This window comes from Hippocampus zosterae, chromosome 9 (genome assembly GCF_025434085.1).
Source record: "Hippocampus zosterae strain Florida chromosome 9, ASM2543408v3, whole genome shotgun sequence".
Taxonomy (NCBI): domain Eukaryota; kingdom Metazoa; phylum Chordata; class Actinopteri; order Syngnathiformes; family Syngnathidae; genus Hippocampus; species Hippocampus zosterae.
The window spans coordinates 19,927,669-19,951,351 of record NC_067459.1 but is presented as its reverse complement, the minus strand read 5'-3'; the positions used below and the strand labels follow the sequence as shown (position 1 = coordinate 19,951,351).

At 45.9% G+C, this 23,683-nt stretch overlaps 1 protein-coding gene across 4 annotated transcripts in view; it reads right to left on the bottom strand.

Annotated features, from left to right (window-relative positions):
* Nucleotides 1-17,432, bottom strand: part of LOC127607446 (plexin-A1-like) — a 158,018-nt gene extending 140,586 nt beyond the window's left edge. For all 4 annotated transcript variants that reach the window (XM_052075757.1, XM_052075761.1, XM_052075760.1 and 1 more), the window contains exon 1: nt 17,285-17,432. The gene's annotated coding sequence lies outside the window, so the exon portion shown is untranslated. The remainder of the gene's footprint in view (nt 1-17,284) is intronic.
* Nucleotides 17,433-23,683: the final 6,251 nt, after the last annotated feature.

Sequence of the window (23,683 nt, the reverse complement as noted above, 5' to 3'; positions counted from 1 at the left end):
CCGAATATTGCTGTGCACAAAAAGCAAGGGCCTAATTGGAACATGCAATCATTGAAAGTCCAAATACTCCTCTCCCAGACGCTTTAATTGGCCTCACATTTTATTTTGTGTTGGCATGGGCTTGGAGAGAGAGAAACACAGGACAACCAAACGAACTATGACCAAAAATCTTTCAAGTAGATGGAAAAAAAAAAACCAACGGTGTTGGGCTCTTGTTTCTGCATCATTATGCAAGCTTCAAACAGAGTAATTAACATTTGGAAATTAAAATGACCCATGAGGGAACTGACCAATTGTGGAATATGAAATTGACCAAATATAGACACGGGGGGTCTCCACACACCGGTGACAATATGCCAATGTCTTAAAAAATGAGCTGTCCAGATATTAAATCAAACCCCAAACTCGAACGCCATTGATCCAAATGACCTCTTATTTCACAGCCACTGCCTAATAATGGGATTGAATGCTCAAAGCGGTCTCCATAGCAGCCGTGCAATCCACTTTCCTCCGCGGGTCATGTGACCCTTCCCTTGATGTTTTGCAGAAAGGCTTCCGTGGTTTGATCTGCCTTGTTAAAAACATCATGTGATTTGTCAAGGGGGAAAGGGTCCTTCCCCCCGGGCAGCCGAACGGGACCACGGTGGCAAACACCATTCCGACCACGGTTCATCTCTTCCAGCTCAGATTTGAAGAGAGCCCATTTTGTGGATTAACTGCATGAAACAGAAATTTGCATGAGCTTGCTAGATGCTTTGACTTTTCCCAATTGGGGGAAAAAAAAAAAAAGAAAATAATACATTTTGGTTCCTGGTGTTGCCATGAGGCGCTCGGATGCAATTATTAAATCTTAATGAATAAGTGGGATGAAACAAAGCACCGGCAGACTCGAGACACATTTGTGCTCACCCAAAAGGCAACATTAGCATCTTAAATGCAAATCAACCTGTGTGCGCCCGTGCGAGAACGTGATTCCATTTTGCTATCCCCACGATTGGAGAGTTGTGAATACTGAACAGAAGACTGTGCCAACAGATGCCAAATTGAAAGGTAAACTGTTGTCATTTCCGAATTACATCTTTACCTACGGACCGTGTATCACAATTGCGGATGGGCATTCTCGTGAATCGGAATCAGTTCGGCGTCTTGAATTTCATATATTTGAAGAGCCAAGTATAAAAATGACGTTTAAGAAGGGATAAAAACTTGCCTTATCGGCGCACTTGAAAATCAAGCTCTTCTATAAGCAGATTTATTTGGGATGGGGTGGGGGGGGGGATAAGGAATTGAGAATCAGACTAAAAGAGATCAAGAGATTATGCAGCGCAACCACAATGCTAAAACCATCACCCCAAAAAAGAAACAAAAACCTTCTTAAAGCAGTTGCCATGCATGCAGAATCCTGGAAAGTCTCCTCCAGCAATTGTGACTGGATGTGGCCTAAATCAAGCCTCATTGTGAACGGAAATGGCTAATAGGGGTCACTGCGTTGCCATATTGCAGCCAGCGTACACGCGTGTGCATGCGCTGCTCTTTCCGCCGGATCACGTCTGTTCTCCAGCTGGATGTGTTTCCCGACATAAGCTTTGTCAACAAACTCCCCGTGTGTGTCTCTCTCGCTCTCATTTGCTTAGAACATGGCGGTGATCAGGAGATCCTCATGGCTGTGGTAGCCTGTCGGCAAAAGTTGCCAAAGTCACGATTAGCAAATCGGTGGCCGCGGTGGTCAAATGGCACCTTGAGTTTTTGTTTGGCAGAGCCGTGGCTGCGGTGATGATGGTCTTGGTAGCGATTCCAAGGATGCATTGGAATTTTGAGGGTTCCCTCTGGGAAAAAAATAAAATAAAAATCTGCCAGCCTTATGCGCAGCTTGGACAAAATCATCACTCACCAAAACCTCGTCCCATGAAGTACGCGGTGGATAGAATCGGCTGGATAATGTTTATATATTATGTTGTTGAGGTACATAAGCAGTACATACACCCATGTAGCACCAACCTGTATAAACGACCAAAACAATCCTTATAAAGAGCAAAAAATCCTTATAAAATACCAAAGCATTTTATATGTCAAAAATGGCAGAAAAAAACCCCCACGAAATTTTCAATGATATTTATTGTAGATCTCCATAATACAATGTCTGGTTAATGTCCAATCATCATTCTACTTAGTGGCATTACTGTGTTCAGAGTTGTATTCCTGCGTTACTTTTTTCAGCAACTCCAAATGCTGACCCATCAGCTCGAAGTTACAGCATCCATTTCATATTTACTTTCGAAATGAATGAATGAAAGCATTCGAGTAGACTATCACCATTCTGCGCAAAAGCAAATGGAACTACCTGTTGGGGGGGGAGACGGAAATTTTCAGAATCCGTATGATTTGTGCGATACGGCCATATACGTAAGATTCACCACAAAATCCGTATGAACTATGGCTAAACCGTATGAGTTGACAGGTATGTTCATGAAAGTAAAAGTAGATCCCCAACCAGTGTACGGAAACTGGGAACAGCTGCTCCCAGTCCAGAATCTGGAGTAGGGTTCCCACTCTTCCACTTGCTCTTTATCTATGGACCTTTTAAGGACTTTTTTTATTTATGGACCTTTAATGGGCTAATTTAGCAATTTTTAAGGACTTTTTCCTCCATTCAGCAGGGATTTCACTGTGGATTTAATGCCCGCTCAGCAATTTGTGGGCTGAACAGAAAGTCACATATCACTGAGTTAGTGATATGTGAAATCATTGCTGGCAAAGGAAAAGGGCAGTTTTATTTTTAGGGGCAATTAAGTGAACCCTTTATTTAACCTACGGTATGTTTTCATTTTCCTACCTGTATTAGGAAAATGAAACAACGAATTCATTCTCAAATAAAGTACACAAAGAAAATTTTTAATTCAGAAAATATAAATCTTAATTTTTTAAGGATTTTTGATTTTAGAAGTTTTCCCTGAAAATTAAGGACAATTAAGAACATCATTTTACAACTTCTTTCTTTATGGATTTTTATGAAATTTAAGAACCCAAGGGAACCCTGTGGAGGAGAATAGATTTCACTCACATTTCAATGAGTTCAACCCTACAAACGCAAGAAGAGACGGAGCATGTCGGCATCGGTGCGTCAGATGAAAATACTATCTCCTTTTCTTTCTCCCACGTACTCCAACTTCCAGGAAGTATAAATGGGAGAAAAAAAAACTATCACCGGCATGGACAAATCAAAGTTGAATCAGGCATTGTCTGTCAACATTGACACTGGTACAGAGCGTAAACATGCCTCACATCACACTCAGACACGGGGCCGGGTCTTTACCACAGTGGCGCCGAAGCAGGGCCGGCGGGCAGCAGCAGCTACTAATTAAGAGAGGTTGGCTGAGCAGCTATAGTTAGCGCCGGGGCTGCGGGGCTGAGGAGAATAGGGCAACATGTCTGACACCATGCCTGTTATGTGTGCATGGTACTGACAACCCTGGGGCTACAGACCAGGCCCCCCCCCCCCCACCACCACCACCACTCCCCAGTTCAAGTCTTGCTGACTCAGAGTCAATGCAGCCCGTCTGGCTGCAGCAGCAGGAAAGAGCAATTTGCTCTTCCTGCGTCGGTGTGACTTTCTTTTCTTCGCCCATATTTGACATTCTCCTCTCTCCCAATGCGCATCGTCAATGTGATTGGAGAAGCTTTCTTGGCAAATCAATACGGGCATGGAAATTAGAATGGAGATCAAAACGGGAAATACATTCACTCAATGTTGCCCAATAGATGAAGAGCTTGTCGGGCAACGTTGGGAATTAACTGCTTCACTGGACCATTGCGCCCGAGCTGTGAAACATAAACACAAGATACAGATAGAACTGAACAGCGTCCTAATATATCCTCAGACTTGGGCACAACAATACTTGCCAACCTGGGACAAGTGGCGAGGAATTTAAAGCTTGGCTGGAAATGACACAATCACTGCAGTAATAAATCAAGTCATACATATCCTCGACGACAAGTCACACCCTCGACATTTCTTTCGGCCAGCCATACGTTTCTGCACTGTGCTGAAGTTTGAGGAAAGGGCGACTAAATATCATTGAAGTCACTAATAACTAAAAAAAAAAAAAGACATACGCACCAAACACATGGGAGACAAATAGATTTTCTTAATAACATGAACAGCTTTTGTGTGCGATTTCTTCGGGTGACCGTGGACCAGTCTAAGTGACGAAACTAATAAATGTCCAAGCAGAAAGATTTTCTTTTAAATGAACAAGAACGTGATGTTTACGAGGCACTATGTTGAAGGGATTTAAGTGATATGACACTAATGGTTACTGTTTGGGAAAATTGGCTTGGTTATTGGATAGCCCTCTCCCTATTATGGGCTATATGAGAGTTACCATGTGATTGATGTAGAGTTAAATATACTGTTATTGTAAGATTAGCAGATGATGCTCATAGTATTCCATTTACAATGTCCCAGCAAGAACTCCCCCCCCCCCCCACGATGGTTTCTGAACTGATGAAAACGACAACACAGCGGCGACGTTTATAAGCTCCGCTTCACAGCCCTTTTTCCAAGAAGCTATTCTTTCTTTTATGCGGGCTTTTATATTATGTTGTGACTGTCAGACAATGTTGGCCATAATCAACTGAAACCGAATATTTATTATTCAGTTTCTCTCACCCCCAAGGGCAAGCCGCATTAAAATCACAGGTGGGTGACTGCATTGAAATATATTAAATGTGCCTTGTGACAGTTGAAGAGGCTTGGCCTGGGCCCGACGTATTTAGCGTGCCAGCTAATCCTATTGTTGTTGTCGCTGAAAAACCAAAGCAGCGCACTTGATGTTAAACCCTGCCTCTTGACTCTGTGTCTTATTATCGCCACCACTATCCTTCAAATTGAGGTTCATACGACGACGTCGAATGAACTTAACTTTGTATGTGTTTATTGGGGACACGTTTAAAAAAAAAAAACAGATCGCTGCCGCGCATCGCCGTTTCTGAATATAAAAAGGAAAAAAAAAAGTGGGGGCCAGTGGCGCGATTTGGATGACAGCCTTCACGCAGATTTATGCGTTAATACAATACAGAGTCTCTCCGCCATGCACCTTCCTGTCATTTTCAACGGCGCTGTAGACTGCGATGCCGGATGCATACAAAACACAATTGCTCCTTTGCATTTGCATCCGAAATATTGGTTGTCATTTTGTTTGTCTGTTCTTTTTCTGTGTCCCCAAATGTTTACCTCTGCATAACAATGGACGAGCCTGAGATAGTCAAAACAATGCAAGTCTGATCCTCTGCATGTGTGCTTCTTTTCTCGGCGGCTATAATTTTCATTGCACTTTTTGAGTCATTTCCTTCGAGAAATTCATTCTTAATTTTTTTTAAAATAATATGTCCTCTACGAGTGACTTGCATAATTTGCCTTGCTAGCGGCCACAATTGGACTCACCTTCCTGTATCAAGTCGCAACTAATTTACGACAAACTACACCCTGGACTGCTCGCGCGCTGATCATTGAGGATCTCAGAGCAGATGTTCTGGCAACTGAGGGTATACCTTAAATCAGAGGTCTCAAAGTCAAGGCCCGGGGGCCAGATGTGGCCCGCCACAACCTTTTATGTGGGTCGCGAAAGGAAATCAAGCATGTCAATTTCTATGATGCTTCCTAAAGTCTGAATCAAAATGTCCAATTGTCATATGTCCTCCATCATAACAATGTTTGAACAAGCCATTCTTCTTGACTTCGGATTCCAAAACTAGCTATCCAATTTGTTGTGTGTATCACTGTGTATGTAATATGTGGAGGTGGTTAAACAGCCATACGGTTTCGCAAAATTCATGGTCATTACGGTCCACAAATGGAAACCGTAACTATGATGGAAATAAATTCAACACCCCTGCCTTAAACATATTACAGTGTAATTTGGATAACTGCTACAGGTCCTTTCAATTCCGTGCTTTGGCATTTTCCAGCTAATAATAGCAAGCGTAAACGTTTACAAACGTTTTTGCCGTCTGCTTGAGTTAAAAAAAAATAAAAAAAAATCTATCTTTCTGACCACTATAAAACCAGTACTGCAAAGGGTGAAGCCATTGTCTTTTACGAGATAAAATGTCGTATCAACGAATGTCAGAGAGCAGTCGGTAATGATGTGTAAAAGCCGTGCAGCTTTTCAATACAGAAGTTCAACAGCCAGACAGATGAGTGCACCGTGCACCATCCTCGCGCTGGCCCCGTGCCAGTCGTGCTCCAAAAGAGGAACACAGAGAACTGGAGGGTGCTTTGAATGTGTCTGTGTGTAAGGGAGGTGAGGGGTGGAGGGGTGGGTGGGCATTCATTCCCCTGGCAGGATCCCTGGGACACAGCGGAGGGCAAGGTTCAGCCACTGAAGGAGAGCCTGCATGCCTGGCAGTCAATTAGCGGCTCGCATTTACACAACAAATGGAGCGCCCACGTTTTGGGGGGGGGGGGGGGGGGGGGTTCCAGCTCTCGCGCGGGTGTGCACACACCGCTCACGAGTGTATCCACTCAGCGCTCATCAGCACACGCCAACGCAAGGTCAGAGAAATTCGGGGTGGGTAGGTGGGACAGTAAGAGAGACGGAGCAAGAGGCCAGCTATCTCCTGGAGTGGTACTCCACTCATGCTAACGGTGTGAATGGGTGTCAGTTGTTGATTTTGCTCAAGATGAGAGTCGGCTACAGGTTAACGGCCAACTATTTTAGTATTACCAGGAGGTTAACAAAGAAAATCCCTACAGACAAATAGCCCGTTTTGCATCGTGTTACATTACGTTGCAGCCACCGCGCGTTTAAGGCAGAGGTGATGTCCATGACGGACCACGTGACGAATTATGAACTGGAAATTGGGGGAGTTGAAAGGGACTTTAGACAGAACACAATCATAATCTCTGTACGTCCCAACCACCCCTGCTCCTCCCAACCATCTGTCATTCTCTACCATCTCACCATTACCATCCAGGTAAGAATCGTCTCGTCTTCAGAGAGCATGCGTAGAAAGCGGGCGGAGTCCAACGTGTTTACGTGTGGCGAAGAAAACCACCCCAAATTAACAAGATGAGCGGCACTGGGTGTCCACGTCTGATAAACAGTCAGTTGGTTAGCTTAATTTGGGTGTCAATCTGCTCTCGACCCCCCCACCCCACCCCGCTCTGCCCATCCATCTGTCTGTCGAAATACCAATCCATCGCAAAGCAATATTGGTGAAACAAAACCGGTGCTAAGTGGATGAGAGGCGACCTGTGCCATAGAGCAATCAAAAACCCAAGCCGCGTCATTCTCCCTTTCCCGACCGCTCCAGCTGTGCTCTGAATAGGCCCTTAAATCACTCAGCCGGGGCCCCTTTGATTGGTTGACCTCTCTGCATGATTAAACAGACATTTTCATCACATGCTCCTGCGGCAGAGTGACAGCATGACCGACAAGCTCCCTGATAAGGGAGCCCAAGAAATCCGGGAAAGCGCAAACTCCTCACACCGATGAGGACGTTTGGCAAAGAAGACGAGGCAGTCGCGTTATGTCGAAGGTTTACTGGCCACGGTCAATCAATAGCGAACGTGAACATTCTGCGCCAGATTTCGAATTTCCCAACTGTCGGTGACTGCGGAGAAAACTTGCTGCCACTAGCAGACATCACCGTGGGTGTCGTGTTCTCGCGGTCGTGTGTCAATCAATTCATTCTAGAGTCCGAAGAACAGAACATGTAATTCCTCCATTTTCCGTGAAACCCAAATTTCCGGCCTTGATAAAATTGCGGGCCGGCAAATAAAACAAATGAAGCCAAGCCAGCGCGGCGGCGGTGCCGTGTCTGTTCCGACTTTGACTCAGCTTCTGATTTCTTTGCCATCCCTCTTTTCCCACATTCTTCTATTTTCCCCCACCACTCCGCCTTCCACGCAAGTGTGTCTCGTCACAACATTAGCATTGGCTTGTTGCTCAAACTCTCCGAGTGGGGCGAGGCTGCCAAATTCCCTCCCTCGCTCTTCTGTTGTCTGTTTTCCGCAGCCGTGCCTGACCGACGTGCCGTCATTTTGTTCGCATTTCCCGCATCCCCGCCCATCCGCATATCTAAAAAAAAAACGCTCAAGGCTTTTATGTCGTTGCACCTCCAGGCGGACCGGGAGATGGGCTACTTGTCAAAACGGGTCTGTACTGCAGCCAAGTTTTGACGGGAGTACCGATTGCCGAGGGCGGGATGAGGTGTGCCTCTTGAATATAATGAATACAGCGTCTTTCGCTCACCATTCCGGAAAACCGTAGCTTTTGACACGTGCCTATTTTTAATTTTGGGAGGACAAACTACGGCACAAAAAGCTTTGCGACTTGTGGCTTACTGGCAAACGGGTGCGTTCAAAACATGACACCGCCGCTTTGTCGTGCCAGCGAACAGCCTTGCTCGTTTACAGCTGGGCGGCGAACATCCGTCAGTGGGAAGTCAGACGGAGTCACGGTGCACTCGCACATACTGGCGCATCCGAGTGAGGTCACGTTGGGACGAAAGAAAGGAGCCGCGACGCATTCCTTAACGTGTAATGGAAAGCGGGGGAAAATATACATCTTGGTGATGCAAGGAGGGACTCCCGGTCCCGAGGGAAAGCTGAGCGGAGAGAAAGGAGGAAACTCCTCCTCGCCGCTACGCATCAGCACATCCCACTATTCACGAGTTTACACACCCCATTTCATTTGGAATGCGCCACCGCCGCGCTCGCTGGCTGCTTTGTCACGTGCTCAGTCACCTTGTCTAACACGGAAAGCTATACCGTCAGGAAAAAAAAAATACAAATAAAAGACTCGGTGGCACAAATGTTATTTATGAGCGTTGAGAAACATTGGCAGCCCCGACGAACGACTACTGAATAGTTTTAATTAGAACGTATGGAGGCGCAGGGCCTGGGGAACCTCCAATGACTCTTGGTACGGAAACCCGGGCCACAGCTGACATCATTATAGGACATTAATGTGTGCCTCATTGTAACAGCAGCCTAAACGCCCCACCCCCCGCAATACCATTCGGTGACTCACCCATGGCCGCTCAGGGCCCTGCCAATAAAAGCTCTTTGGTTGAATTCCACCTTTAAACAAGGGATCAGTCTAACCTTTGACCCGCTCGGTCTCAGCTCTCCTCATAGATCGGGCATCTTTCTCCAACTACTTTTTCCCTCAAAATCACCCCCCCCCCCCCCAATCACCACCCCCCTGACCCCCTCACCCAGTGCTACCAGTCCACCATTGTCTGGCCTGGAGTACTTATTCCCAGCACCTCCTGCTCTGCATGCCTCTCCTCAGCGGGGGGTCAGTGAAGGATGGCGGACTTAAAAGCCCCCCCGGGGACTTGTGCTGTTGCAGAATGGCCGCCGCCGAAGTCTGTCAAAAGAATTAGGCGTGAGCAGTCACCGGCGTTTGAAACAACACAACGCTGTGTGGTTTTCTTAACTAGCGTCGGTAGGAAGGAAAGGGAGGGGGAATATGTTTTATGGTCCGAGAGCACATGTTTCCACTGAGGCAGGAGGAGAAAGGAAGGTTTCTGCTGCGTGGTGTTGGATGTTTGTGGAAAGGCGCGCTGACCTGCTAGCATGAGAACAGACTGTAACCCTTTAGTTTAGGAAGGTCGCACACACTCAAAATTGACACTGAAGAGGCTAGGCTAGCGGTGGATGTTTGCGAGTTTGTTTATTGAACATAAAACTTATACAGTAATAATTTGACAGAAAATAAGGTAGATAAAAAAGTAAAAAGAAAGAAATGAGTCTTCAATTCAACACAGTTATGTGTTGCGCACACTCAAAATTGACACTGAAGAGGCTAGGCTAGCGGCGGATGTGCGTATCTGGCTAACGTGCTACGCAAATGCACACGGCCGCGACACAATGGAGCAGCGACTCGGCGGGCTACGCATCATTTCTTCCTCCTTAACCCTTTTGAAAGGAGCACAAAAGAAAAAGCTGACAAAGAGGCGGTAGAAATAAAAAGAAGGGCGCGATGCGGAGTCCGTGTCGCTCGGGTACCATCCGTAGGGAAGTTTTGAACGACGCGTGCGATTTTAATAACTCCAGTTTGATCTTAACCACAAAATATTACAGGGGTCCAGTGAACACGGTGACTTGTTAATGGCTCCAGTTCACAGAAAGAAAAAGCTCTCCGGGAAATCCACGACTATCCGTACTCATTTGTCATCCAGGTAGAGCGAAGTTCAAGCCGATACCTGACGTGGCCCCTCAGCCCGGGGTGGAAATGTGACTAATGAGGTTAAACATACTGTAGATAGCCAAGGGGTAAGGGAAGTATCCCGAAAATGATTTACATGAGAAACAGCACCACTCGAGTTCTATGGTTCTTTTTGACATGGCAATATGAACCACTTTTTTTTTTCAACAAAATAGATTCCATGATCCCATCTACTCAATCCAACCAACACCTAAGAAGATGCATCAAAAGGGTATCCAGTCTTTTCAAAACCAAGACAGTATTTGTCCTAATAGAGAGGCCAGACCTCCGCCAACATGCGGATTTATTGGCGAGCCCAAAGTCACGCTTTCCATCGCCGAACCGCTCCTTTTAAAGCTCTGCCTCCTCCTATAAGTCTTGTGTACAGTACGGGAGTAGGGTTGTACGCGCTACTCCCGCGTAGCTGAATAATTTAACGGTCCCCTTGGTAAACAACACGGAAACCGGCAGGTTTGTGTGTGCGCAACAAGAAAAGGTGATGATATTAGAAAGAAATGGCGTGGGAAGCGACGAAGACAGGGCAAAAAATAAATAAAATGAAGTGAGCAATTATAAGTCGCTTCTTGCGATTAACATGAACCGCGAGGATAAATAGCAGCGTGCCTGATTCCCCTTTTCATCTCCTCCACTCTGATCGTTCCCTTACGTACGGCGCGAGTCTCCGTGTACGTTCAGATAGCATCCCGTATATTTTCCTCCCGCGCGCATCAATATGAACGCGCTGACGACGCGCTCCTTATCTCAACGCAAATACATGCGCACGTCGCACTGTCTACTCTCTCACTCTCTCGCTCTCTCTCCCGCCCTCCCCCTCAACTCACGCGCGCGCACGCCCCGCATGGTGATTCTCATTAACAAGCCAAACATGCCTGAAGAGGCAGACAGACTCTAGTGAGCAGGGTAAATAACCAGTAGGCTCCCTCAGCTGAACGCTCCGAATATCTCAGCATCAGAAACACACACACACACTTGCTGCGGATGATACTGACAGGTGGGTGCAGACATCCACCCGGACGAAAAGGTTTTCTGCAGGCCGGCAGATTTGGGGCCGTTTGGCAATGGCAACCCGCCAACGCTTGACCGTGGCGACGACTGATGAAGCCTTCAGCATCTTTTAACCCGGGGGTGTCAAACTCATTTTCGGCCCGGGCCACATTTTAGCTACCGTTTCACTTGGAGAGCCGTTATGACGGAAACCATATAAAGAAGTCAAGAGTAACTGTTGATTTAACTATTGTTTAAGTTACTATCATGAGGGGTTTGGACAATTTAGAAAGGGATCATGGAAGTTGACATGTTGGCGGGCCACATAAAATGATGTGGCGGGCCAGATCTGGCCCCCGGGCCTTCAGTTTGACACCAGTGTTTTAACCCTTTCCGAGACAGCGGTTACTATCGTAAACCGCTTATCGGGTTCCGGGTTATCATTATTTGTGCATGAAAGAGTTAACATCAAAACAACAACAAAATGTGATGTGACACTTGAATGTGGAAGTTAAAAATCACCATCGTGAGGCGTTCACCTCCAAAGGATGCCTAAAATTATGTGAAATAATGGTTGTTCGTTTCTGTGTGCCCTGCGATTGGCTGGCAACCGATTCAGGGTGACCCCCGCCTACTGCCCGAAGACAGCTGGGATAGGCTCCAGCACCCCCCGCGACCCTAGTGAGGATCAAGCGGCTTGGAAGATGAATGAATGAATGAATGTATTAGAATATAGCCCCACATTTGAAGCGCAAGAGTGCCCAAGTCACTGTCCTGTTTTCAACGTCTCCTACCTCCCCCACACACCTGATTCAAATGACAAGATGTGAACATAACCAAGACAACACAAATGACAACGCCTGGCCACAGGAAGGACCTGTGACTTCATGACCAACAACGAAAATCCCCGGCCGGGGCTTCTGCAGTGGAGAAAACGCAATCAGGATCGACGTTTTGATGCGACTGCAAGCAAGGGGGACCCAAAGCGGCCAGCCTGACTCAGAGTTTGGGAAGACGGACGGAATGCTGACGAGAGAGTTAGCATGCAAGTGAGGGAGCCCGGCGCACCGAGGCCGCGCCCGCGAGCTGCAGGAGGCGCTGGGATTTTTACTTGGGGGCAAGCGGGTCAGAAGACGAAACGGAGTCAGGAATGACTCATTGCTACTTCAGGCGCAATTGTCACTTGGACGATCTGACTGCATTCCAACGTTGATCAGATACAAACACACCCTCCAAGAGTGTGCCTTTGTTTTCAATTATAAAACACAGATTTTATTTTTTTTTTGCTGCATTAGAAACCGCCTATCAAACTTAATGGATGTTATCCTGCTTCACAGTACAAAGTTAATTCCCACCAAACAACCAGTTCAACGTGGAAATTCTGTTTCCCAACAGGCCTACGCAGACTCGAGTGGAGGCGGATCCTATTTTCAATTTGCGGCCAGATTAGCAAGCACCTTTTTGATACCGTCAGCAGAGCAGAAAGAGAGAAAGAGAGCGAGAGATGTTTCTGTTCCAAATCATCTTGAGTTGAGGGACCTTTCTACTATCTGCTTCAAACAGCGTCCCCCTTAGCCGAGCAGCTGTCACTTTCAGCAGGCACTGCGGAGGACGGAAGCGGGGAAGGGGTCCTTTGAAGGAATGGTTAAAAGCGGGGGATAAAAATAAACTGGGAGAGGAGAGAAAATTAATTATACATAGCAGACAGTTCACTTGGCTGAGCAAGACTGAGTCTGAGACGGGGGGGGGGGGGGGGGAATAAATAGGGCTGCCCTCCTCTGGTGCTGCTGTTTGAGCGGTGTCCTTATACTGCTCGTATTTTTGGCGCGAAGGTACAAAGGATCTTTTTTGGGGGGGCGGAAGTCACGGGATCAAATCCTACAAACTCTGTTTTCATTTCAAATTTTCCACATAAGAACTCTTATTGCGCATGCGCTTCATTTCAAGCATTTTCTTCGGAATAAAACGCGCCACCAGGTTTGAGCCTTGAAAAACGCGTCGGCATCTGCGCTGGCCTTTAAATTTGCTTCTGACTGGCACTGATGAGGGTTGATGCTGCGGGCCCACCTGCACGCTTACCCCGAGAAATGATTTGTCGTGCGCCAGGATTTCGCACTTGAGCGCCGCCCACCGACTCTCAAATCTCAATCTCAGGTCTTCATTTGGTCCAAATGGAGGTCATTCCTATTTGAACAGTCAGTCCAGACAGGCCCGCCAGGTATTGGAGAGTGAGTTTATTTCATATTAGGAGCTTGTCAACTGGAGATGTGTTAGCACCAAGCGAGCAGTTCGTGTGTGTGTGTGTGTGTGTGTGTATAACAGGGCCTTGAGCTCTGCTGCTAGTCTCTCTTTGGTGTGTTTTAATATTGTTGCTGCTGCTGCTGCATGGTTCCTTGCCTCGGGGTACCACACAACAATCCCACAGAGACTCAGGAAAAACACTCCAAAAGAGGTAAAAAGAAAAACAGCGGTGGTTCACGAGGCAGGAACAACATTGGGACCTTAACGCGAAGGGAATCAGCAATTCGCAGCAAGACACGAAGTAAGGCCCGGTGGGTTTTGACAACTACTTTTCAGTAGTCAATCAGTCAGTCAGTGGTCAAATGTCGGCCCAGAGTTTTGCCCCAAATTTAAATCGGAATCGCAGCTGACTTTGCGATCTAACGTCACCATGTTAACTCATTCACTCCCAAAGACGTTTTTAAACGTCTTTTCAGACTTGGTCTAGAATTGGCTGGTACTGAATGAGTTAACAGCCAACCACCGATGCCATGTCATCAAAAAATAATAATAATAACGTTTTCTGCCAGTCAGCACCAAGTTGTATACAATAAGGCGCACCCTTCAGTGATTGGCCCGTTTTAAAACCGTAAATTGGGCACACGTCTTTATGAGGCGAATAGAATCAAAGATACAATAGAGAGCGGTTCGCTATGGATCCACCCAGTGGGGCTACGCTAAAGGGAATACAATACAATACAGCTTTATTTGTATAGATGCTTCACAACCACTGCAGCTGTAACAAAGCGCTTCGCAGAACATTTAAAATATTACGACCAAGAAATCAGAATATCGATCCATATGGAGTTCCCTCAGGATGTAGCATGAAGCACGACACAAAGTCCATAAAAACACAGGGTTTATTCCTTGGCAACCCGTGAGAACTTGTCACAAACACGGACATGAAATATCGGATGACAAATGGCATTACGAAACAATAAATGAAAGACAAAAGTTATGAAGACTACGCATTCAACAAAAAGGCCGAAAAAACCTCATCGGCTTACATCCACAAAGGGGCTAAATATCCTGAGAAGTCTTGCTCGTCTTCTTCTTCCTTCGTTTAGTCAGTAGTTAACTATGACTTTCTTTGTTTCGTAATGGCTACGCAGGGCTCACAAAGTGGTTGTCTTTCTGTGTGCGCGTTGGCGAATGCACATGCCAATTAGTGTCGGGCACTTTCATCGTTTTCTGTGTTGACCACTTTAATCGTTTTCTTGGTGCGGCCAATATATTGGCTTGATTGGCTTTCCCTCTCGAAGTCCGGCAGGAAAACGGTGACGGCCGCACGGTTGACTTTTTAGACTGTGAAGTGAACTAGTCAAGAGCATGGCCAAGTCTCCCATATGTGAGGAGGGGAACCCGCATGCAACTTGACAGAGTGAAAACGGCAGAAGCGAAAAGAACGAGGCAGTGTGCAAAAAGGAAAGGGGGGGAAAAAGGCAGCGCACGGCGGCGTGAAAGCAGGGAGGTAGACGCTCCTGACAGAACGCAGGGGGAGAAAATCATGAGCGTGAGCGGAAGAAGACGTGAAGAAATCCTGAGTGGCAGCATGAGGTCGGAAGAACAGCGCAGGAAAGGAGACTGACACGAAGATAAGACTGTCACCCAGGTTCAGATTGTCATTCGGTTACGCGCACTGGAAAAGGAGGTGGCTTTTACAGCCTCACAACACCTACACAAAACCGGTAAGTGTGATCACGGTGCATTTATTTGGCTCCACGTGAAAGCAATGAATCACAGTAGAGCATAACCCCAAACAATATTTCTTGTTTCTCGTCGTCGATGGCTCGTTCATCACTAAAGCGCGGTTCCTCTGCTTTGTCATCCACCCACAATCTAATTAGACCTTAAATATTCTGCTCATTGAATACTCCAGAGGAATGCATGGCGAGGGGGGGGGGGGGGGACATCCACACAAAAGGCAGAACCGGAGGGGTGCAAAGTGCACATGTCAGCAAGAATTCCAAAGTTTGGACATCACAGATTGAGCCCCTCGCGCCAGCAGACGGGCCGGATGGATGGCGCGGGCCTTGGAAATTCATGACACTGCTGCTCTATTGTGGGAAGATATGTATCATAATTAGGAAAGATGACGGCAAACTGCTTGTCATCTTCTGGCTGGGTTGCAGGAATCGTGTAAATGTCAGGCAAGGTTGCAGATTTGGCTTTTGATTGCAGATAACGAGATTGCACAATCAATGGAGGAAACCCGGAGTGGGGAATTTGCAAGGATGCAATCGTAAAAAAACAAAACAAGATTATTAAATACCAAAAGGACTGTGAAATGACTAATTAAAAAATAAAATAACGTTTGTTTTTTTTCAAAGTGACATTCTCCCAGAGAGGAAAATGCATTAGTGATAATTTCATTGTTTGACCTTTGAAACTTCTGTCGACAGTTTCCTCATGCACGAACTCACATTATAAATTAACCCCGATTGAAAAGTTAACATGTACCGGGCGAGACGAGCGGATGGCAACACTTAAATATACACTCTCATGTTTGTATTGCCACCTGTTCGATTGCGAGTGCCCGCTGCCATCGGGCCAACAATGTGCTGCTGCATGACTGAACATGGGCAGAACTGGGCTATTTCTCTTATAGCTCACTCATAGCGTGGTACATAAATCCTCACAAAAGTTTCTCAAACAGGATTAAGCACTTCAAATGTTAAATTAGCCACAAAGAGTTACACTGCAAGACAACCTTATTAGGAAAAAAAAACACTGCAGTGATTTCCAGCTACTATTAAACTGCAAAAGTATAAAGAATTCCCCCGCATTGATTTTTTATTTTTATTTTCATCAGGCTCCAAATAATTCCCAAATGTGTCACAATGTGATTTGACTTTTCATTCGAATAAAAATAAGAATGAGGGGAACCCTAACCGAGCAAGGAGTCTTTCCGATGGCGTTGCGCACTCCACACACACCCAGACCCAGCTCGCTGCCTGCTCGATTACTGTCGAATAACAAAGCTGACAAATTGCATTAACGCCCCCCTTTTTAACGCCGCACCAACACGATTGTAATCATTTCAAAGCTAATAAGGGAATTGATTTTGGGGCGGAAGTGGGGATGTTGAAGGGAACACCGGCACGTCCCTCGGGTAGAAATCCAGCAGCGGGCTTCATCCCGTAGGACCATTCGGAGGAGCCTTGTGGTGCAACCGGGGAGAAATAAAGTAGTGGTTAACGCACACAGGTGACACGGGTGTCAAACCTGTAACTATGCTTGGATGTGGAAGTGCTGGTTGTGGGATTTCAAGAGCCAACGAGAGGCGGCTAGCTGCTCCGTGTCAACAAACATCACTCCGGGAGCCTCCTCGTTTGCGCCAAAGCAACATTTTGACATGGCACAAAAGTCAATCATGTACTCTACCTGTAACACTGCACCGCAAGCCGAAGAGAAGCTTTAGGCAAGATTATAAATTCAACATTTTCAAACGAAGTTTGCAAGGCTTCGGGTGTCGTTCTTCCTCCCTAAGTCAAGCCGAAAAAGACTTTGCCTGTTGGACTTTCGTGTCTATTTTCACGCCTGGCTCTGTGTGGCGCGCCCAAAATTGCAAACAGGGGGCGGGTAGGGAGCGGGGGGGGAGCAAGGAGCAGCCTGCTGCTGCTGCTCGTCTTTTGGGGGGATACAATCAAGTCACACTGCGGACCAGAGCTGTGCAAGAGCCGTACGGTATCAACTCAGTTCGCCAGCCGGCTTCGGTGAGCCAAAACATGCGATACTCGCTCCCCAGAGGAGTCCCACCCGTGAGTTTGCACGTTACTTACCGGTCAAGTGATCCGCAGCGAAGAAATGCTCGCCATGGTTTAAATTCCAAAACTTGGGGACATTTCCACTCTCGTCACGGAGAGACTGGTGTTCTCTCTTCGGCGGCTCCCTGCGTGTGACTCGAGAGAAGAGGAATGCAGCTCGGGCTCCACGCTGAGGGTGGAGGAAAGGGGAGGGGCAGAGGCGCTCCGCTCGTGCAGTACTTCATTCAGTCCACAGAGGGCGCTACTTGGTTGACTCTCGTTCGTTTGAAACGGCAAGCCCATTTACGCGCGGGTTTGTCCTGCCTGTTTTCCAGCTTTCCCAGGAGCAACACACCTGATTCAAATCATCAGGATTGTTCTAATGCCGCTTCAGAGCTGGCTGATGAGCTGATCATCTGAATCAGGTGTGTTGCAGCCCAGAGAGCGGGAAAACGGGCAGGACAGACGGACTCACCTTTTACCCTACGTCGCCTTGGAACGGGTTGCATTCTCTCATACGTACTTCGTTAGTCATTTAAGTTATTTTTCAATCAGTTATAATGTTGTCATTTGTTTTGTAAATAATTCATTCAACGAGATGCCAGAATGATTATCTGTGTAACCAGGTGAACCTTACTTAGATGCTTGTAGTGAAGGCTTCCTTGTTTAACAAATGTAGCACTGTCACTTTAAGAGCCATACTAGATCAAAACACGCGGGAACATATGCAGCGTGTGAGAATCAGACCAGAAAGGGTGACATGCACGTAAAGGAGGGTAGTCGCTGAACTGTGCCCACTGCTTGTCCCAACTTGATACACCCATGATCGTCCTCGTAACCCTGGCGATATTCAGAGCACAATATCTGGAGTGGTTTGGGTTGGGTTGGAGTTTGAAATCTACCACTAGTGAGTCCTGTGAACAGCTTTACAGCAGGGGAGATCATTTGTGTTTGACCACGTGCTTTGTACACACCCAACACACCGGAACATATCGACAAGCCACTGCTGTTGTCTATTGTGGCGTAATTGTCTGTAATCTGTTAAATGATTTTCTTTGATCTCTTAGATCCCTTTTCGACCTCTTTTAAAATTCCGTTAACATCTCAGTCTTTCATCTTAATGCTGAACAATTTTTCATTGTTCAGTCGGGAATAAAGCCCACCTAAAAATTATTTTGTGTCCAGTCCAGTCTTTCCAAAGACCCGGCTACATCTGCATACATTTAACCATCAAGAATTCCAGAAGGGAGCACTTGGCAATACAAATTCCACAAATACCATCTAACGAGAGAGTGGAAAAGGCAAAATTCAAACGTTGAGAAGAGCGTCTATAAGTGGCATGGAAAGGGGATGCGTGTTTCAAAGCTATATTTTCTGAATGCCTTTGTTTTATATACAGTTACTGATGTACTGCAATTGATATTCCAAACCAATACAACATTGTCCCAGAATATATAATTTCGTATGACATCAGAAGACAAGTTCACATCACCGCATCTCAATTGAGTAGAAACTCAACAGATTCCCAAGACACGTCTGAACACAGGCAACTTTTCTCCCCTCTTATCTTATTAGCGCGTGCAACCTTAAGTCAGCGGAAGTGACTTGCATATGCCAGGATCAATTGAGGCTAATATTAGGAACGCGGACAAAGTGTTTTTTTTTTTAAAGCACTTTTCAATGACGTTGCGGCAGTGCGAAGGCTTTAGAGGTAACCGAGTTATTCAAGCAGGCAGCTCAGTTACTGATTGCACTCGGGAGAGCAGAGAGCACGCTCCGGTTCTGACCACACCACCTGATCCAGTGGGCTGTGTATGCACCGCAGGAGGGATGTGTGTGTGTGTGCGTGTGTGTTGTGCAACTACGAGGGCAACTGAGAATTTCTGTACTTTCTAAAAATGTTTCCCCCGAGTTCTTTTTTTTTTGTGTGTTTATTTTCACAAGGTCCAGCTTTCAATCGGTTTCAAAGGCCTACTGTGCCATTAGAAATGGTTGTTTTGGTCTTACTGATATGAAGATATTAGGCTCACTTGCCACGTGAAAGGCCCCAGGACAAGGCTGCTCGTGATGTCACCTTGAAAAATGAATGCATTGATTACTTTTGCCTTCACGTTGGTCCACTTAGGCAGCGCAGCTTTTTAAGATGGCCAAATATAAATGGCACAGCACCTTAAAGAGGCTTATATAAAGCACCTTCATCTCTGCATATTTAACCACATCCAAAGTTGTTTTGCATATACAGTAGTGCTCACTACTTTTTTAATGAGCCAGATTAGTCTTTGCTGTCATGAGTTGACTAGACGGTGCACAGGCTGAGCAGCTTGGGCTGAAAGCACAGAGAATATTAAATCAACGTGCACATGCCAGTTTGCCGCTCGCCTGCCGTATTGCTCTCTATTTTTTATTCATGCACAATTAATGGGCTTCTGTTTGGCAAGAAGAACAAATATTTCTGGACAACACACTAACTGACTTATGTATTTGTCCTTGAACACAAACAAATTCTTTTCAACGAGGGTGAGGAAGAAAGATCTATATAATGATTTGACATGGTATGTATTAATCGTGTATCCAAATGTATACGGTATCATTTTGTTCATGCGGGATGTCTTCATGATATACCCAAAGCACAAATTACAGTGGAGCCTCCATCCATCCATTTTCCGATCCGCGACAAGGGTTGCCGGAGCCTACCCCAGCCGTCTTCGGGCAGTAAGCTGGGGACACCCTGAAGCGAACGACCATCCGCGCTCACATTCACACCTAGGGACAATTCGGAGTGTTCAATCAGCCTGCCATGAGTGTTTTTTGGAATGTGGAAGGAAACCGGACAACCCGGAGAAAACCCACTCAGGCCCCGGGGAGAACATGCAAACTCCATACAAGGATATCCGGTATCATTTTGTTCATGCAGGATGTCTTCATGATATACCCAAAGCATAAATTACGGTGGAACCTCTGAGGTTAAACTATTATCTGTGACCAGTGGTGTGCAGAGATAGTTGCCGACAGGGCAGAAGCCAGGCACATCCCCCGAAGGCGGTAGGAGGGGTGGGTGGGGGGGGGGGTATCCACACCACCCGACTCGACAATGAAACAATTTCAATGACATGTCTTTTGTCAGGCTATACATCAAACACAATCATCCAAACGCAACCAACCCCAGCATCATAAATGAAGGGGCATCAAAGTATTGTAAGGGGCATCAGTCTCGGACAGAAGGCACATGAGATGGCGGGGGGGAATATCGACAATGTAAAAAAAATCCTTGCGCCTATTAAAAATAAGAAGATTGGAAACAGCAGGAGGAGAGCAGATTTGCTGGTCTCGTAACCTGAGGTGGCCCGGTGCAAACTAACCAGTTGAGGAGCCCATTAATTGGCCAACAACAAGATGGGAGGCATGGTGACCGGATCTCATCTCGCTAAAGCTGTCTGATCTCTCCAATCCCATTTGGGCCAGCTCACATTATGGACCTCACAGCGTGCGTGCGAGCTGTTGCCACTTCGGGTCAGAGACGCTTTTTTCACTTTGATGTACAGGACACTCGAAGAGAGCGTTGTTTCCTCTCCACTTCTCGTTGGAACAACATGCGTAATAAAACGGAAACAGCGATCATTTTGTTCTCTCTATTCATATCTCGATGAATAATGTCATCTCCCCTTAGGCAACTCATTGTTTATTGTTTATCCCGTAGCGCACAGTATAAGGAACGACAAACCAGTACTCCCAAACTTGATACGTCAAGGCTGGAAATAAGCAGTTTCCGATCGCAAATTTGCTAATCAAATTGACACATTGATTAGAAACATTCACAACGATAGACTTTTCCCATTAACGGAATCATCAAGACGGTCCCGGAAAGCTTCAGCGGGCTGGAAGCACTCGCATCACGTCACGCCAGTAGTCCGAGGTCGAGGAAAGCTCGTGGCTATTTACGCCGCCCTCCTCGCTAGCTAAAATAACTAAATACTTCCTCCATTTGTTTTTCATTGCACCTCAGAGTAGCCAATATGCTTCATTTCATATCAAAGAACAGACTGTTCACAGAATGACTTTTTCGAAAAACATCAAAGGAGAGATCATAGACCAAAAAAAAAAAAATTAAAAAATAGAAACGTCTCACAGTCATGCGGTAAGACCGCGTCGAAGTAACACAGCATACAAATATAAACTGCTGCAGTTCAAAAAGCGGAAAGGCACATTTGATGTGCGCCATGTAATGCAATGTGATATGTTGTTCTTTCGTTACATCACCTTATTCGTGCTTCTGCCTACACCTCCACACTGTGATGCAATTCATTTTCTCCGGATCATATTATGACATATTATCTCGTCAAAGTTCTCTTTTGCCTTTGGAGTAGAATCTGCAATAACACTAATTTGTTGCGTAATTGATTCATGTCTGATACATAAATGATCATTAAAACAATACAATCACAGATATGTACCAAAGTACTGAATCATAACTCATTTGGATTTGATGAATTATCTGTTGGCAAAGTACGACCAATGAGTAATATTGCTTGAATTATTCAGGAAGAGGGCCTCATAAGGGAAATCTAAAAATACTCGAGATGTGCTCTTCCAAGGGCTACAACTTTAAAGACGTGCTCGCCGGCTATGACTTCAAGTGCATTGACCACACTCATCAATTAAGTGCAAGTTTCGACTGGGAATCAATGTTCACTGTTTTGGCAGCCACCGCATGTGAATCACCTATTGGGTGTCGAATCGCCTGTCCAACATGATAAAGGCACTACAATTGCTTTTTAGATAATTTCCTCATATATGATAGCGAGGAACCATTTTATTTCTTTTTGCAAATGGGAAAATGAGTGCGAATTTTGTACGATGGCGACTTAACGGGTGAGCCTGGAGGCTGGTTCCTCTAATTAGGTGGCAGAAGCATTGAAAAGATGGATGAAAATATCAGACATTTGCAATGTCATGTTGCCTGTGATGGACATCATTAAGAATTAATGAACGTAATATGCTGGGGAGGGGGGTGGGGGGGTCGCGAGAAATCAAGAACAGCTCAGATGTTACAGCGTGTAAACTGGAAGATGTCCATCTCTAAATTGCAGCAGATATTCTGTATATGTTTGAAATTTGTTATAATGATGGCTTTGCTATAACAGGCACCGTACAACACCTGCGGTCATGCAATATAAGGGGCCGCACACTTGGAGTGTAGGAGCCATTTGGTGATTAGGGCGGCCATTACGTAGTTGACTTCATTATGCTAAGCTAGTTAGCCGCAAAGCCAGTCCTCGTCTATTCAAGCCCCCTTGAAATTCGGTGAGGAGAAATATTTGAAGTACCCAATCATGATTCCAATCTCGGCACGTAATCAGCTACAAATAACCTCTTTGTAGTCTCACGGTCGCTATCAAACACTTTGTGTAGCCTTTGTTTGCTGGCTTCTGATTCCCTGTGCCATGAGGTGTGTCAGGTTTTGAGGCCGGCGCACACTCGGTCTTTGAGGAAACATAACTCATTTGTTTTTGATGAAATGAGGGGGGGCTGGGGCGCGGGGGAATTTATGCTGTGGCTTTTCCTGTCCAGATTGTTTCTCACGCCGCAGCCATGCGATTTGGACAACAATGAAAATACAGAAACAAAGAAGGGGGATCTAGTTATTTATTTATTTTGCTTCAAGCGTGACATACTGAGAAGACGCTTAACAAATGTACGGTTGAGCAAAATCACATCCACGTTGCTGGTCGACTTTCAAGTCAAAACATTTCATTTCAAAAGGAAAATAAGTTTGAAAAGATCATTCCTTTTTTTTTTCACTTCAGGAAAAAAAAATCACCGCCACCCTAATGGAGAGGAACAGATGTTCTGAAGCTCACTGATCTTTGAGATGTTTTCAGATGGATGCGTCGCTTCATTTGCAGTTTGCCACCAGACCTGTCACACAAACTGCGTGAAAACCGAACTGAATTTAACTTAATATCAATCGTCTCTGTGTGCCCTACGATTGGCTGGCAACCGGTTCAGGTTGTCCCTCGCCTACTGCCCGAAGACAGCAGGGATAGGCTCCATCGGCCCCCCCGCAACCCTTGTGAGGATAAAAGCGGATCAGAAAATGGATAAGATGGGTGCATAACTTATTCGGTGTGAGCTCTGGTTGGCACGTCTGTTTTACAGTTCTGACATTCTGGGTTAGAATTCTTCCTCAAACCCTCCTGCGTAAATTCAGTATAATAAAGTATAGTGTAATAAATTTTATTTGCTGCTTGGGGAAAAAAAAAAATCATGTCTCTCTGTGTGGCCTAGTAGGAGATGGCCCATGGACTGGTACCGGGCCGCAGACCGGTGTTTGAGGACCCTCTGCCGTATACAACAGCACCTGTAATGGTTGCTGCCTTTAAGTTGGTTCTCGAGTTCACCTCCACTTTCCAATTGCATCTGATTTATTTGAATCTG